Genomic DNA, 17,329 nt, shown 5'->3' on the forward strand with positions numbered 1-17,329 from the left:
AGACGCTCAAGATTCAAGAGCTATTGCCCACTAATCTCTCCCCTTACCTTACTCAGCATTTGTTGAGAAGCTAATACAAACCTGGCAACATTGTGCTATCAGATTAGGATGTCACAATGTTGTTCCTGGCCAGAAGAATGCACCTGCTGCATAAGAGACCAATAACCTAACAAAGAGCTAAGACACATGTGATAAAGACCATGATGAAAAAATGCATCTAGTTCTCCGGCATGATGGAGGGAAAAGAAATTACAGAATGTGTGCCTGAGGAGGTCAGTGAGTACCAAAGGAGGCTCTGAAATGGGCCTTTAAGAACAAGTGGAAGTATACTCCTCAGAGTATGAGAGTATTTTCCTCTATTCCAAAGGCCTACACCATTTTCAGTCACTAAGAGCTGAAATTCCTAAATTTTGAATCCTCAGCTCATCCAAAGTTCACTTCTCCCTAACCTATATCAAAATTGTCCCAGATCAGGGCACCTGGGTGGCTCAGTCATTAAGCATCTGCCTTTGGCTCAGGTCATGGTCCCAGGGTCCTGGGATTGAGCCCTACATCGGGCTCCCTGCTCCGCGGGAAGCCTGCTTCTCCCTCTCCCACTCCCTCTGCTTGTGCGCTCTCTCTGTCAAATAAATAAATCTTTACAAAAAAATGTCCCAGATCTTAGATCTTGCAAAATTAAGGTCCTCTTAAATCCCCTAAACATGATGATCCACATGACTAACTTGCATTACCAGCTCTTCCAGTCAACATTAGAAAGGCATATTCTATCTTGAAGAATTTTAGAATTTGAAGGAATTTGAGTTATATGGGTGATGATTATCTAAATTAGAACTTGGCTGTTGGTTTGAAAACCATTAGGAAACATTTCAAATTCTCATGGGGTCTGGCATTAATTTAATCAACCCTCCTTCATTACCTCTGATTAATTTTCATGAGCCTCCAATTCCAAAATTACTCAAAAGCACAAACACCGGTGAGAAAGAAAAAATTACGACTCACCAGATACAGCACCTCACTTTTCCTTGGCTGTAGCCTGAAATTTCTGGTATGATCCTATGAGTTTTGCTGAAGTCTGGGTTATAATTTCTAGGGAAAAGCCTCCATTTTGATGCTTCCACTGTGTTGTCAGTCAGATCTATGTGTTCTCTACTGCCTCCCTTCTATCATTACAGGATAAACTCAATCTCCTAAATCTAGCTAGCAAAATCCTTTTAAATCAGGCCCCATTTTTCTCAGCCTCTCATGGATGATATCCCCACAGGAAAGTTTATTCTTCTCACACTGTAATTCTTAACCGTTCCCCAGACAAATCATGTTCATTAAGTACTCTATGTCTCTGAAAAGCCATGCAGCCAAAATCACCTTCTTTGTAATAAAAAGCCTCTCAAATATATTTAATATTTTCCTCCTCAGAGCTATTGTATAGTAACTAAAATCTATTTTCTTGTACTTACTATCATCAGTTTATCTCCCTACACCTTGAGTTCTTCCATGTCTCATTTGTATCCAAATCCCTTGCCATCAAACTAGTCTGGATTACTTGACTTTTTTTTTTCTTTAACTTTTTTTTTTTTTGAGAAAGACAGAGACAGAGAGAGAGAGAATCTTAAGCACGTTCCACACCCAGCATGTGAGCCTGATGCAGGGCTTGATCTCACAACCCTGAGACCACGACCTGAGCCAAAATCAAGAGTCAGACCCTTAACCAACTGAGCCACCCTGGAGCCCCTGGATTACTCAACTTTGGATAGAACCTCCAATGATTCCCAAGGTTAAATATAAATATATCCTAGTGATTAAAAACTGGAAAAAAAAAGTTTTTCTACTACATATAGTGGAAAACTACTTCTGGTAAGAGTTGATCAGAGAAATAGCTCAGGACTATAGAGAGAGATTTTGAATGAATGAAGGTTAAAATATTACCAAAGAATAAAGCTCCCAATAAAGGGAAGGTTTCCCTCAACAACAACTCCAGATTATTGTAAGAGAAATTGTGGGGCTAAGAGAACAGGGAAAAGTGTGGACCCTGGCTCTCCTGCAGGGAGATTTATGAAAGACCAATAGAAGCTGCTAAGGCAAGTTGGGTTTGACATCTCAATTCACTAGAGAATGTTTTCCTGTCCCACCAGCTAGTTACAGCTGGAGACTAAAAGAGTTATAAAAATAGTTCACTTCAATGAGCAACATTTTACTTAACTTGAAAGATATGACTGTTTTGAGGAAGCAGGGATACAATCTGTTTATTTGAATGCTTACACATCATCAGCCAAGCAGAAGTCTATGGCGGACAAGTGTCAGAAACAATAGTTAGGAATGAAATTTCAAGATGATAATTCAGGGCTCCAAGTTGGAAAGTTAAAAATTGCAAATGGAATAGAGCATTTTGCAAATTAGACTAATTTTGATAACCTATTCCATTTGAATTTCATCAGGCTGTTCTTTATGACTTTAAAGGTTTCATCAGTATGATGTATTTACATCTATAGCATTGTTCTACTGTTACTAGAAAAACAAAAGCAGAAAGATCAATAGCCATTGTACCATACACATCATATTAAACATCTCACTTGGCAGCTATTGACACGAAATGCTTCAAAGGAAAAAAATAATTCAAGTGCTCCAAAGTCAACTACACTGGCTTAGTTACCTAGAAATGAGTTTTTTAAAAAGCTCTTAGATTTTGTTGTTATTTTCCATATTTAAAGCTACCAATTTAGGTTAGTAAAAAATCACCTTGAGATCCTTGAACTGTTTCTGCGTTTCCCAGGGCGTTGTATCTACCCCCAGGCTTTTGAATACTAGTTACATTAGCATACATTAACACTGACCTACTAGTCATTACTTTTCTTCTACAGGTTCATCTCTCTGAAGAACCAAGCCAATATTCAGTACCAAGTGGCAAGTGTCAAAGACTTAAGATTGTTGCCACTTACTAAAGGCTCTTACTAAAGAAATCTAGAATTAATAACCATTTATAAGAAATGAAGTCCTCATCTTGGGGAGAGCTGACAAAATTGACTTGTGCCCTACCCAAAGCAGTCTAATACATTTGCATGACCTTTCTTTTTCCTTCTTGGCTCGTAAAGAACACTCCAGAGCTCCCTTTTCATATACACAAGTGCACAACAAAGATAATCTTTCTTGCATACTAATCGGACAGTGAATGTAAAGAGTGTTCCTTTCTTATTTTTAATAAGGGTAATTAAATTCTATCCATCCCCCCTTTGCACAGAATCTCTTTGAATGTACTTTCTTCATTAAATTTTCATGAGAAACATCACAATGTAACAGATTCAAATAGCCAGAACTCTTATACGTTGACAGTTGTGGCTTGTTTCCAATTTGACTGTCAGGTATTTGGCAATAAAACTCAGTATTCAACATAAAACGAACTGTAGAAATAATGAAATTTCTAATTGGAATGCTTATCTCAGTGGGTGTAGTTTAGAAGATGTTAATTGCTTTTTTTTCACCTTCTACATTTATTAGTGATTTATATAAAACTGCCTTGGCCATTTGATAACATCAATTTTGACAGCTATCAAATGTGTACTACCAGGAACTTGGGGGAAAAAATCAATACCTTTTATATCTTAACCACATAAACTTTTACAGAAAAAAAGCAGCTATCAAAAACTAACAAATTGTCAATATGTTAGCAGCTTTAAACTTTTACATGAGGTGAAAAGAAAAACATTTTGTCCTATTCATTAATGTGCTCATTAAGCTTTAAAGTGCCTTACTTATCACTGTTCCATATTAATATTCAATCATGCAGAATTAGCTATTAATTCATCAACAATTTAAATCAGACTTGACCTTCACAAAGCCATTTGGTCTGTCATTTTGAGAGGCCATTAAAGGGCAGATTACTACATACTTGTGCTTAGTGAATCATGGAAGTCGTACATATTTTGTTTGGAATGGCAGCTATAATAGACCTGGAAATATAGCACATTCTTTGAATCTGTTTGGTGTCTTAATGAAATATGCTGATATGAAACGTACAGTTCCATTAAGGAAAGGGAAACATGAATGTCAGCATTTTCCAGAGTTAACTTCCCACTTCTGCAGAACTTGTGTTAATAACCCCTGACCTACCCAGGACCTGAATGGAAGGTATGGGGAAATAGTCTGATACTGTTTTGTAGGGAGTCATGCTTTAGATATCTGTGAATGATCAAATAAAAGTTTTTGCATAATTTGCTCTGTTAAACTACTTTCATTGTTCATCCATAAACAATTTTAATGATGTTTTTACTTGAGCTTCAATTCCGCAAACACTGAACCTTTCTTACTTGATAGGAAACCACAAAACTAAATTACCTGCTAAAGCCACAGCCTCCTGCCAAGGTGGCCCAAGCAGTTCATCTTGCCAAATCTTGCTGAGACTCTGAATGAATTCAAATAGACAGGTGCTTTGACTCTGGTCCCAAATGATTTAAAGAAGTTTTCAATGAGGGATTATTTGCCGTGTTTCCAATTTATCATGTCAATTACATCAAGAGTATGCTTTTAAAAAAAGTAGCATTAAAAGATTTGGCAAATACACCTGATCATTTAGATATTATGGACAATGTAGAAGTTCTGATGAGAATGGTAGTGCAATTGAAATCAGAATCTGGAGGAAGAGATAAGTAGTTTTTTCTTAAGAGAATTCAGCCCCCTGAATCACTTTTCTGAATACCAAACAATTCTCAGTGGCTCCTTGTTTGAAGCCCTCAACTGGTGTTATCAATCAACCCCTTAATAAGTCAATGAGTATACTTGAACTCATAAGCTCATGGAGGGCAGGGCTCTGTGTTATTTCCTTTGTACCCATGACAGTGTACAATAAACATTTGCAAATACACATGTTTAGGGAGTTGTGGCAAACATTTCAGCACTCACTCATGTGGCATCTCTGAATTCCTACTGCGTTTATTTAATGCCATTCATTTAAACAGTTAATCATTCTTTTTTAACATTTTTTATTTAAATTCAATTAATTAACATATGATGAATTATTAGTTTCATAGGTAGAGGTCAGTGATTCATCAGTCTTATATAATACCCAGTGCTCATTACATCACATGCCCTCCTTAATGTCAATCACCCAGTTACACCATCACTCCACTCCCTCCCCTCCAGTAACCCTCAGTTGGTTTCCTATGATTGGGAGTCTTTTATGGTTTGTCTCCCTCTCTGGTTTCATCTTATTTTATTTTTTCCTCTCTTCCACTATGATCCTCTGTTCTGTTTCTTAAATTCCACGTATCAGAGAGATCATATGATAATTGTCTTTCTCTGATTGAGTTATTTTGCTTAGCATAATACCCTCTAGTTCCATCCACATCATTGTGAATGGCAAACAGTTAATCATTCTTTAATGGTTTTGTGGCTAAATATGTGGCCTCCCCAATTTGGTTATAAGTCTAAGAGACATAAGACTATCTTATAACTTCTATTTTTTATAGTGTCTTAAGTAGTATGAGACTTACAGACTCACAAAAATAGTCATTAATGGCTATTTATTTTTATAGACATAAGTTTTATTTAATTAGTAAACAATTTTCATTGGTTGAGATGTGCAATTCATGCCTGATTCCTTTTATAATTTAGTGCAGTTATTGCATTGGAAAAACACAATTCAGTGCCTGCTTTATCTAATTTTATAGAAAGGCTCCCTCCATATACTGGTTGTAAATTCCTACAAGTCAAAACTGCAACCACATAACAAAAACATTACATGTAAACACAATGAAACTCAAAAGAATACAAAAAAATGTGTATCTATGCTCTGTTATGTCATCTTTAGAAAAATGAAATTATTGATGTTCAAACTAATGATAAAACCCAAGTAAATTGGGGCGCCTGGGTGGCTCAGTCGTTAAGCGTCTGCCTTCGGCTCAGGTCATGATTCCAGGTCCTGGGATCGAGCCCCGCATCAGGCTCCCTGCTCCGTGGGAAGCCTGCTTCTCCCTCTCCCACTCCCCCTGCTTGTGTTCCCTCTCTCGCTGTGTCTCTCTCTCTGTCAAATAAATAAGTAAAATCTTTAAAAAAAAAAAAAACCCAAGTAAATCACTCAGTTGTCTGTTGAGGCAAACACTCGGGGTCATCTTTTATTGACAGGAGCAAAAATTTCTCAATGGCTAGATATCCTAAACCTTTAGGCATTCACAGTGTAATCTCAGAGAAGCTCTAAAGTTTAGTTTTTGTTTTGAAGGATGAAGGGATTAAGGAAAGTTTTCATTAAATTAGAAAAGTCAAATGTTAGATGGATCATATAATGAATATTTTCTTAATTAAAGTGGTAGGCCTTTAAATGTATTGAAAGGCGTCTGATTTCTACCTGTTATAGAAACAGTACTAATCTATGCCACACAAGGCCAGTATGTTTTTATACTTATGAAAAAGTAAAAGTTCTCTTGAAAAGTTTAAATATGTTGGTGTTCAGGTTGTCATATAATAAAATATTTTCATATTTATGAAAATTGCATTAAATTAAAAGAAAAAGAGGTTTTGAACTATTAGTTTCAAGAACCTACTGGTTAGTCAGTAGACGGCATCCTTCATTCTGTAGGTATACCTGAGATGCCTCTGTTGTGCCAACTGTGGGCCAGGCGCTGGGTATGAAGTAATCTAGAGAATCTCTACACTGTTGTGATCTATTTGTATCTGCAGAATAATTAGATTCCTTGGGAGTGAGAATAGGACCCATCTCATAGATGGGAGGACTGAATGAGATAACGCATTAAATGTGGCTAGCACGGCCTGGGACTAGTGTCTGGCATTTCATAAAATATTAGCATATATACACTTACTCAATCCCAAGCTCCCACAATAGATTTAAACAGAACAGAGTCATGTGACTCCAAGTAGTGATATAACAAAAGCTGTAGCAATAAACTGTAAATGGGAAATATTCTATGCAAATCATAAATAAAAAACAGAAGGATTATCTAGACATGCAAGTGAATTTAGAAAACAGTATCTGCGTCAAGTAACCTTTCCAAAGCTCATAAAAGCCATCTGATTTCTCCCTTTGAACGAGATTTTACATTCTTTGATTAATCAACAGTGGAAATAAAACAAATCCATATTGTCATATGATTTGTTCCCAAAAACGAACTAAAAAAAATAGCTCTAAATATTTGGGACAGAAAAGCTTTACTGTGAATGCCTGAAAACAGTGAAACCATTTGAGCCTTTACTGGGGTTCCCTGAGATAGGCAAAGGTGTATCATAATTACCATCTTCTGCAAACACAAAACGAAGACTCAGCAAAATTAAATTACTTGTTCCAGATCATACTTACAGCAAAAATTAAAAAAAAAAATCTTTTAACTCTAGATTTGGTGTATTTTTACTTCATCATGATTCCTCTATGCCAATAGCTGTCCTTTAAATAAATATTCATCATGAACAGTGAGAGAACTCTTAATCAAAGTCAACCTATAATGGAAGGCACAACGAAAATAATTTGAATAGCTGGTCGGTTTTTTGTTTTTTTTTTAAATTTTATTTATTTGTCAGAAAGAGAGAGAGAGCATGAGCAGGGGGTAGGGGCAGAGGGAGAAGCAGGCTCCCTGCTGAGCAAGGAGCCCAGTGTGGGACTCCATCCCAGGACCATGGGATCATGACCTGAGCCAAAGGCAGATGCTTAACCAACTGAGCCACCCAGCCATCCCTTTTTAAAATTTTTTTTAAGCAGAAAGGACTAAAGTTCCATGGAATGTAATAATAATAATTTTAAAAACAGTCCTACATTTTTAAGAAAATCCACCTTTTGATGTATATCAATTGGCTTCTCATTTGTTTAGCATTGGTTCCAGGTAGAGAAATAAATCGGCCATGTATCATAGCCAATAAAATGTGCATGAGAAATGGAAGAGTGTGAAAAGGATGGTAAATATCAAATAATTTCCCTCGGGAGCTCAAGTTCAGTGCTGTGCCTATGTCATTAACCCTTCTATAATTTCTGTTTAATTAGCTAGGAAGGGTTATAAGTGGCAGGACTTTGGTTCTGAGCAGAAACCAAAAGACAGTACACAGAGCAGAGAACTAGACATCAGTAGACTCAGCATATCAACCCTATGACCTTAGGCCACACAGAGGTCTCCACTGTAATAAGGGGCCAATAATGACCATCCCAAACAGTTTTGTCTGGGAGAGGAGACAGATCAGTGTCTCAGTGGTTAGAAGGCCGAGGGGTTACTGGTTAGAGTATCTGCTACTTTGTTGATCAGGAAATGAGTTTTCAAATCATTATCTTTCAGAATAAACCACAGTATCAGGCTAGAAACAAGAACCATTTCTTTCCAGAATACAGTCCCTAAAGAGGGGAAAAGCATTTATTATTCTTTTCTTAAAGAAAACAGTGTAAATAAAGCTTTTATTTTCACCATTCCAGATGGCAGTGGGTATAATTTGTACTGTTTGGACATCATGACTGTTCAAAGTCAATCTTCCTGCAAGTGTATTGAATAAAGGACTGAAAACAGAAAGATAAAAAGAAAAGAAATAAAAGCTAAATCAACGTTTTCCAGCAGAGTTGGGCTCCTGGGCCATTATCAAAATGATATTCATATGAATGAAATTGAAAAATTATGTATATAAATAAAGTGGTTTCTAATTATAAGTCAAAGGCTACTCTAAGTCAGAAAGAAATTATCTAAAGCAGGAGAAAACTGTCAGTTAATAAATGATATCCCAAATGGAATATTTAATAAATATAAGATCTGGCCCCCAAAAAGTAATTATGAACAAGATATGATGAATATTTAGTACAAGTTCCTTTTTGCAAGTTATTATGTACAGATGGTATGCTTGTCTTAATATGGCTGTAAATCAATCAGAGAAGCTTTTATTTCAGAGAGGATTTAGGTATCTCTTAAGGGCAGTTACTGGGCTCTAGCGTCTCCAATGATTTCTCATAAAATTATGCCATGCAAGAATAGAAAACTGGACAGTGATAAGCTGATAGGAGCTTCATTAGCAGCTACTAAATATTCAGCATACTAACCAACTACCCACAGAGCATTCCAGAGCAAAGTCCATTTTCTGAAATATTCTTCATATGTTGAGGAGGTTGTAAGGCACTCTTGGCACAGAATAAAGCAAACTTATTTAGAAGTAATGTATGCAATTATCCTACAAATCACAAAGCAATGTCTACATAGCAGAGCACAAACCCAGTTAGATGATATTATCATTTGTATAAATGTGGCAGCTGCAATGTCACATGCTTTAAGTCAGTTATTAGTTATCTGTGGGTTCAGCAAGTGATCACACTCTTTGTGATCCAAAATTAGATGAATTCATGGGAATATGAAAGTATCCTCTCCTACCTAACAGTATTAATTCTTGGATTTTTAAGCAAATATTTAGGAATCAGGGTGATGCTTTTATTCCCTTCCTTGTAATGCAAATATGATTAAGATAACAAAATCCAATGCCCACCCACTTTCACAAACCTCACTGCTTTCTATTAGTTTTATTAACAAGCTGGTATCATGATACCCTGTACATTATCAAAGTTTTTGCCATATTTTGAATGATAAATTAAAAAAAAAAACTTTTTACATTAATTTATATTTAAATCATACTATCAGTTGTTTTTGTTTCTGTTTTTAAGAAAAGAAAGGCAAAAATGAATGATGGCGCTGAAGTACAAGAATTTAGTTCCTGCTTCTTTAGAAAGAGATATACAAAGACAGAAATTGTAAACATAGAAAGAGAACTTTCTATGGGTTTGGCTCCTGCTTCCATTACTTGCTAGCCCTGTAAAAGTCAAAAATTCTAATGAGCTCAAATCAAACAAGGCCAAGAAAAACATTCATCCTGGCTGCTCCACTGTATTGTGGTGAATAGAAATGAAAATAAGATTTTTAAGCCATCAATTATTATATAAAAAAGAAAACTAGAATAAGTGTGTGTGGACTGGAATTGAAGGCATTGATGTGAACTCATGGTTTTAAAAATACACACACTGATACAGAAATGAATATAATTATAAATGTAAGTTATATAAACTTACCAAACACACCTGTCCTATCTGTGTGAGTCCAGAGAAGCTAGAAGCAGCAATACCTGATAGCAATGGCCACACCAGATCTTAAATATGACTCTCTAAATACCTTTTACCCTTTAGTAGAAGGAAGCAGAGCTGCTTGGGGCAAGGACCAATTCCATTCAGTACCAGGACAAGAAAAAAGTACAGGATATACCTGAAATATCTGTTACAGGAGAAAGTGCTCAAAGTGACAAGGACATGTTAAAAAAGCAAAGATGCCTGCTTGATGGGGCTCTCATTAGCCAAATGTACAGCATTTTGAACATAGAAATTTATATATGTATATATAAACAAATTATAATATATTAAAATAAAAAGACATGACTCCATACTGGTACAAATGAATAAATAGAAAAGCTTCAGGAGGAATGGTATCTTTACGCATTCCCAAAGTAACTCCTCATAGGCATTTATTACAAAGAAAGGAAAAGAGTAACTTTACAATTGAGAAGACTCACAAAAACAATCTTAGGATAACAAAGTTGACGTCAATAATGGACAAATCAAAATCATGTGTTGAGAGAAACATCAATCTCTTCCATGGTATTTGCTATAGGCTAAATGTTTGTATCCCCCCAAAATTCATGTTTAATCCTTACACCCAATATGATGGCATTTGGAGGTGGGAACTTTGGGAAGTAATTAGCTTATGATGCAAGAGCCCATACGAATGGGATCAGTGCCCTCATGAAAGAGATACCAGTGAGAGCTCTTGCCACTTCCATGTGAGGACACACATTCAAAAGAGGGCCCTCTATGAACAAGAAAGCAGGTCCCAACCAGACACCGAATGTGCCAGCAACTTGATCTTGGACTTCCCAACTTCGGTAACAATGAGAAATACATTTCTGCTTGTACGCCACCCAGTTTATGGCATTTGGTTATAGCAGCCTGAACAGACTAAGACAGTATTAGTGCCAAAGATTCATAATCTAAAAATGATGAAAGTAAGCATGAGCAAAACCCAAAATGAAAACATTTTATGAGATAACAAACCTGTTATCTTCAAAGCTATCAAGATCAATTGTCAAAGGAAACCTTGAGCAGCTCTTTCAGACTGACAGTTAAGGTCAAAGTATGTTCTGAACTGGAGCTTCAGAGGACAATCAGAGCAACCTGCATAGGACACGTGGTAAAACCCAAATGGGAAAACTGCTGAAATGTAATCTGAGGATTACATGGTTATGCTGCATCAGTATTAACTTCCTGATTTTGATGATTATATTGTAGTCAAGTAGGAGAATGCCCTTGTTTGGAGAAATAGAGGTATTTGAGGGTGATGGGTGTCATGTCATCAATTTAATCTCCAAGAGTACAGGAAAAGTTCTTTGTATTTGTAATTTCCGGTTTCTTATAAGACTGGGATTGTTTCAAAATTCTAAAATTACATAAAAATAAATTGCTATAATTATATTATCATAAATAAATGAGATTTTACAAATCTTTAGGTTATTTTATTAATATCTCAGTTGTACAAGAGTTATCTCCAAGGCTTCCAAATAGCTGGATGTACTCAAGCATTTTGTTCCAATTCTGAAAAATATTCCTAAATAAATACATACTTCATTCGAGGCCCTCTTAAACATGAAGACTAGTTAACAGACATTTCTGCTGTTACCAATTTTATACCAATGATGATAATACCTTCTGGTATTATCTTTAGGTCTGGAAATATGTAAATGCCTTTAGAATTAAGATGTAACAAATATTTCACTATCAATGCTAAACAATGAACAAAATGGAGTGGTGATTCAAGAGCAAGGCAAGCTCATGAAAAGAAAATGCGGAGAAATCAATACTCTAAAAAATAATTTCAGATTTACAATTTTTATTTAGAAAAGTGAAAATGTGAAGTGGATAGACTCTTTATTACTTTTCTCTGAAAGCATCTGAGAAAATTTAAGATAGAAGATGAACTTTGCTTCCTTCCAACTACAAGATCGTCCACTTGACTCAACACCCAGGAGTCTCAGAAATCCGAGTGTTGTTTCTCAAGCCAGGCTTCTGAAATTTTTCAGGAGAAATCTGCCTGCCCCCAAGGTCTTCACAGTTCTACCCCTAGACCTACAACACAGTAAAGGAAAATGCTTGCCATTTTGTGCTCTTTAATCATTTAGGGAAGTGGGGCAACAGCAACAAGCACAAAAATAAAGTTATTCTGATATGTCTAAATTTTAGCTTTTCTCATAATTTTAAAGTTGTACAAGAGATAACTCTTGTACAACTGAGATATTAATAAAATAACCTAAAGATTTGTAAAATCTCATTTATTTATGATAATATAATTATAGCAATTTATTTTTATGTAATTTTAGAATTTTGAACTGTGGTAGGTATTTGTTCTATCTGAGGGAGAAGATAGATTCTGAAAACAGGTGATGGCAGTTTTCTTCAAGGGCTATCTTGGAAAATAAAAAGATCAAATCTTAAAACAAATATATAAAATGTTTTACTGTACAGAATGAAAAGTATATGAGCACATGAATAAACCTTTAAATGTAACTTATGTTTCAAGAATGTGTTGTATATCTACAGAGGATAATTTCCCCTAAATGCAAATAATGTTCTGTTTATATACCAAAAGTGTGCTTCAATTTACCAAATTGAACTACTTTATATTTGTCAGCATATGAGACTTTTTCTTAAGCCTTTAGAATCACAAGCTGTCAATGTATAGACTCTACCTAAAGAAATTTATAACTATGTTTTTTTTTAATTTTTTGAATTTTTCTCCCTCTTTACATAAACTTACTAAAACAATACCATATTTATTTTTTTAAGTTTTATTTATTTATTTATTTTAGTGAAAGGGAGAGAGAGAGAAAGAAAGAGAGAGCGCATGCACACATGCATGTACTGGCTCTCCCTGTACAAAAGTGAGCTCAACGTTCTTGCTGTGGATGTGCCAGGGATTCCTTAGGCACTGGTCTAGAATGGTATCAAGGTGCCCAGAGATTTGCGTCCATTTTCCCCACCCACAGTTAATTCCCTCAACCTGAAGAGAGCTGAGTGTGTCAGGGTATTTTTCTCTCTAGCCAGAGAAGAAGCTCACTAAACATCAGGGTATCACAGTCAATGGCCTCCTGAATAAAAGGGAAAATAATCTGAGTTGTACTCCTATGAAGACATGCCGTTAAGAATCTCCTTAAAGATAACTCATGGCTGTTACATTTTAATATACTACATGCCAATTAAATAGATACAATTTTCCAATGACAAGATATTCAGTAGTGATACAATAAACTTTTTCCTTAACATCCTGAAAACAACCCAGAGTTGTTCATTTTCATTTAGTTACAATAGACTGACATATTGTTATAAATTTAGAAAACATACAATCTCTAATTCTTAACAAAGTGACAGCAGCTTGACAAGTGAAAAAGTTATCTCAGCCTCGAATTCACTGGCACAGAAAGCCCACATATACCACTGTTCTTTCCACAGCACAAGTGGATGGTTTTTATGTTTTACTGCAAGATTAATGCTGCTTCAACTGCTCAGTGATGATGGCGATGAGGCTGTTGAGTAAATAATCTGCATTCACTAAAGGAAGTAAGAACTTGTATTTCAGCCACCGATCCCTAAAATAACTAATGCCATTTTAAGTCTTTATTGTTATAAAGATAAAATAATATACCATACAGCTTTGTAAAATATACATGACAGGTTTCATGGGAAAATTATAATCAAATGGGCACATTTTATAGTTTCTCAGGAATTAACTCAGAAGAACATAAAATATAATCAAGAATGTTTACCCAGTGGGAAAAAGACATTTTCAATTTAGTTTTTTCTAATGACTATCATATCTGCCCCCCACCCTCTCTTCCCTTCCTCAGTGCTGATGACTTAGACATGAAAGCCCATAGACTTCCATTTGCTGAAAAGCTGTTGGGCACATCATATGAACTCTGTTGTTTGAATCATGACAGATCGGTTTCTTTGGTAATAGCAGCAAAGTCACACAATAAAGCCAATCTCTCCAGCCCTACTAACAACCCTGACCTTGCTTCGCCCCTCACATCTCCCCAACCCTCTGCTGGTAATTTTCAGGTGACTCTTAGGTATATGCCCTCCTCTCAAGACCTAATCTACTTTCCTGAAACATAGTTAAGTAGGGTTCTAGCAAAGACAAAAAACAAAACACAACAAAAAACCTTCCTGGGATGTCAGTTTTCCTGGTATGTTTTAATATGATAGAGATTTAAGAACAATCATAGTTTTGAAATGTTTATCTCTTCAGTTGTAAGAAAAAAAATTGCTGCGGAACATGCAAGGCTAAGTAAGTTGGCGCACCCTTTCTTCCTTCACTGCCAGATATAATTTCTTTCTTCATATTTTGAAACATTTCCTGGCAGGGAGGATAATATTTATCTTAATACTTACATTCCACCCCCGTCAAGGAGCCTACTCTTTGTTCAGACATACAGTGACACATTTCTGATCATTTAACTTTTAGTTATTCTATTCAACCCACAGCAGAGTTCATCAGGGGGACTGGTACTCCAGGATCCCTACTGTGTTAATGAGAAGAACTGTTTCCTTCTGGGTTAGTCTTCAAAAGGCAGGTATTAAATGGAAAATTTCTCACTAAAACTATTTATAAATTATAGAACATGAGATAATTCTGAGAGGAACTGGGCCATTCTGATAAAATATGTAATACTAGACTAGACCCTAGAACAGAGTCAACTATCATAGATTTTATCACTGATTTTAAGAAAATAGCCATGCAGATCAACTAAAGTCAAATTCACACTTTTTGGTAGGTTTTCTGAAGTGCTTAACTGTTTTCAGTGACATTACCTCATTCAGTTACCAAAGTTCAGATATTGCAACTGATTGATCACAGTTAAGTGTTCACATGGTGTTTTATAGAGGCCTTTGGTTTTAAATGTAACAAATGAGATAGATTCTTACTTTTAATCTCTTAATAGTTTTTCAGGTTCTAATTATTATATCTGTACTTTATGGCATAGATTGGTAGTTCCTTAACTTCCTAGTAATCCTGTTTGAGAAGAGATCTGACATTTTTCATGCAAACTCAAGCTGAAATTATGGGTACTCACTTGGTCCACCTCAATGTTGAGGGTGCTGGTCTATCCCAGCACATATTACTATGCTCCTTAGTTTTCTCACGGAGATGTACAAACTTGGCTTTAACACAGATCACTGTCAAAATATAAAACTCTCCTTAATCAGCCACCCAGTTTTGTTTTACTCTCTCCTTAGGATCTCAACCTCAAACTGATGGATAAAAATCTATCACAACTTGGCTAGACACGCAATAAGTATGGATAATTAGATGAAATAATGCAGTCTCATCCATTCCTTCACATAACATAAAAATAATCCTGTGATTACCTAGAGGATCACAAACTGGGATACCAGGACTATTTTCTATTGTTTGCTAGTAAACAAGCCTTACTGAATTGTCTTTATGTATAATTCCCCAGGTTACACTGAGGGACTTTAATAAGCAGCAGTCCTATGAAGCTGGAGAGAGTTAAACATGCATATGATGCAGAGGGTATTCTTTACAACATGACAGTGTCTTTATTTCTGAAGAACTATGGGAGTAATATTTTCCCCCTGGTTTCAGTCCCAGGAATAGTTATGATTTTTTGGAAGAACTGATTTATTTCTATATTATAGACATTGTGGGTTGCTCTTTCTCACTTCCAGAGCTGTTAGGAGATTTAGAGCTAAAACTGTGGTCTACCTGAAGCACAGGCTTAGAAGCTCATGGCCTGGGCTGTATGTTCCAAACTCGCTCTTTCACCATCACAGTGTTTTATCTCATCATAGAGAACATTTCTCTGTAAATTAATTTTATGTCCCTTTAAAGCAAGGTTATAATAGACGGACATGAATTAATATTGTAAATCCAATCTTTCAAAAACTATACAATGAACAAAAGAGATGATGATCTCCAACATGTCAAGAGACATCCAAACAAATCAGTCTACATTGCCCACCACAGTCTATGAGAAATGTTAAAGTTACCTGCAGTTATGATCAACCAAAAACAAACTCATTAAAGTGAGCTTCTGAGGGAGTATGGCATAAAATCTTTGATTTGGTGAATGCTAACTTGAAGAAAGGAATTAAGAAAGAAGAGATGGAGAGGGGTATGAAAGACAGAGTGACTTTAGTATTTTATTTCTCTTTCAGGTAAATCACTTTAATTAAAATATTCATTCCATGACAAAGCTGAATGAATATATCTCCTGAAGACATAGAATACATTTTATATATTTATATAAAGCACATTTTTATATTATCTGCAGAAAATTATATTCACAATTAGCAAACATTAAGTGGCAGTACTATTTGTTCAATTTAGCAAACATGTTGAACACCTCTCAGATTCTCCATGTGAAACAATGTTTAACACTTGAGGGCTCCAAGACCAGTTCCTCAAAAGTCTTAAAGTATAATGGTGGGAACATGCATGTGATCAGAAGGAAATATATTAAAGAATAAATTGCTAAGGGAGCACAAATGGGTGAACAATGAATTTTGCTGGAGATCAGAGAAGCTAGGCCTAACAGCATGAATAGAATTTTGACAAACATGAATGTACTAAGAGCCTTCGAGGTACAGGGAAATGATTGATGTACAGAGATTAAATTAGTGATATATTCAGGGTGAGTGTGGCTACTGCTTGGGTACATTTGTTTGGGGATGGAGTCAGGAAGGCAGTGTAGTAAAGCATGTTGAAACAGGATGCAGAGACGGTCAGCTGGTCCCAACGGTAGGGGAACCCAGAAGGTAGTAGAGTTCATTTGGCAGGCACCATAGAGCTGAGTATTTTTTAACAGAGGAAGTAAGAGGAAACAGTTCACATTCTAAAACACAATCTTTGTCAAGGGAGTTTAGTGGTGGGGGACAAAGAGCAAGAATAGTTAGAAAGTTGCCATATTCATTTTAATGCAAGATGATAGCCAGGAAGACAATTCCCAGGAAGAAAAGGGAACAGATGAGTTAGCTACACAATGGAAGAATGTTCCACAGATTTAGGAAGTATTCATTTCATTTAAGGGGAAAATGTGGTAAAAGTATGTCTCAAGTTTCTAGTTTCTTAGTTCCTTGGTGAACAGTGGTGGTTGGGCATGGATGGATGTTACCAAATATAAGAAGTACAAGAAGACACAAGGAAAGCTCAGTATTTGAAATATGGTTTTGGGTGTCAATCATTTGCAAGTAACGTTGGAATCAGGTGAACAGATGAGATGACCCAGGGAAGAATTTACTGTGAGAAGAGTATGGGAA

General features: G+C 35.8%; 1 protein-coding gene across 43 annotated transcripts in view; it reads right to left on the reverse strand.

The window, feature by feature from the left end:
* Window positions 1-17,329, reverse strand: part of PTPRD (protein tyrosine phosphatase receptor type D) — a 2,297,676-nt gene that overhangs the window by 192,819 nt on the left and 2,087,528 nt on the right. The window lies entirely within an intron of this gene.

The sequence above is a fragment of the Halichoerus grypus genome, chromosome 14, assembly GCF_964656455.1.
Source record: "Halichoerus grypus chromosome 14, mHalGry1.hap1.1, whole genome shotgun sequence".
In the NCBI taxonomy this organism is placed as follows: Eukaryota; Metazoa; Chordata; class Mammalia; order Carnivora; family Phocidae; genus Halichoerus; species Halichoerus grypus.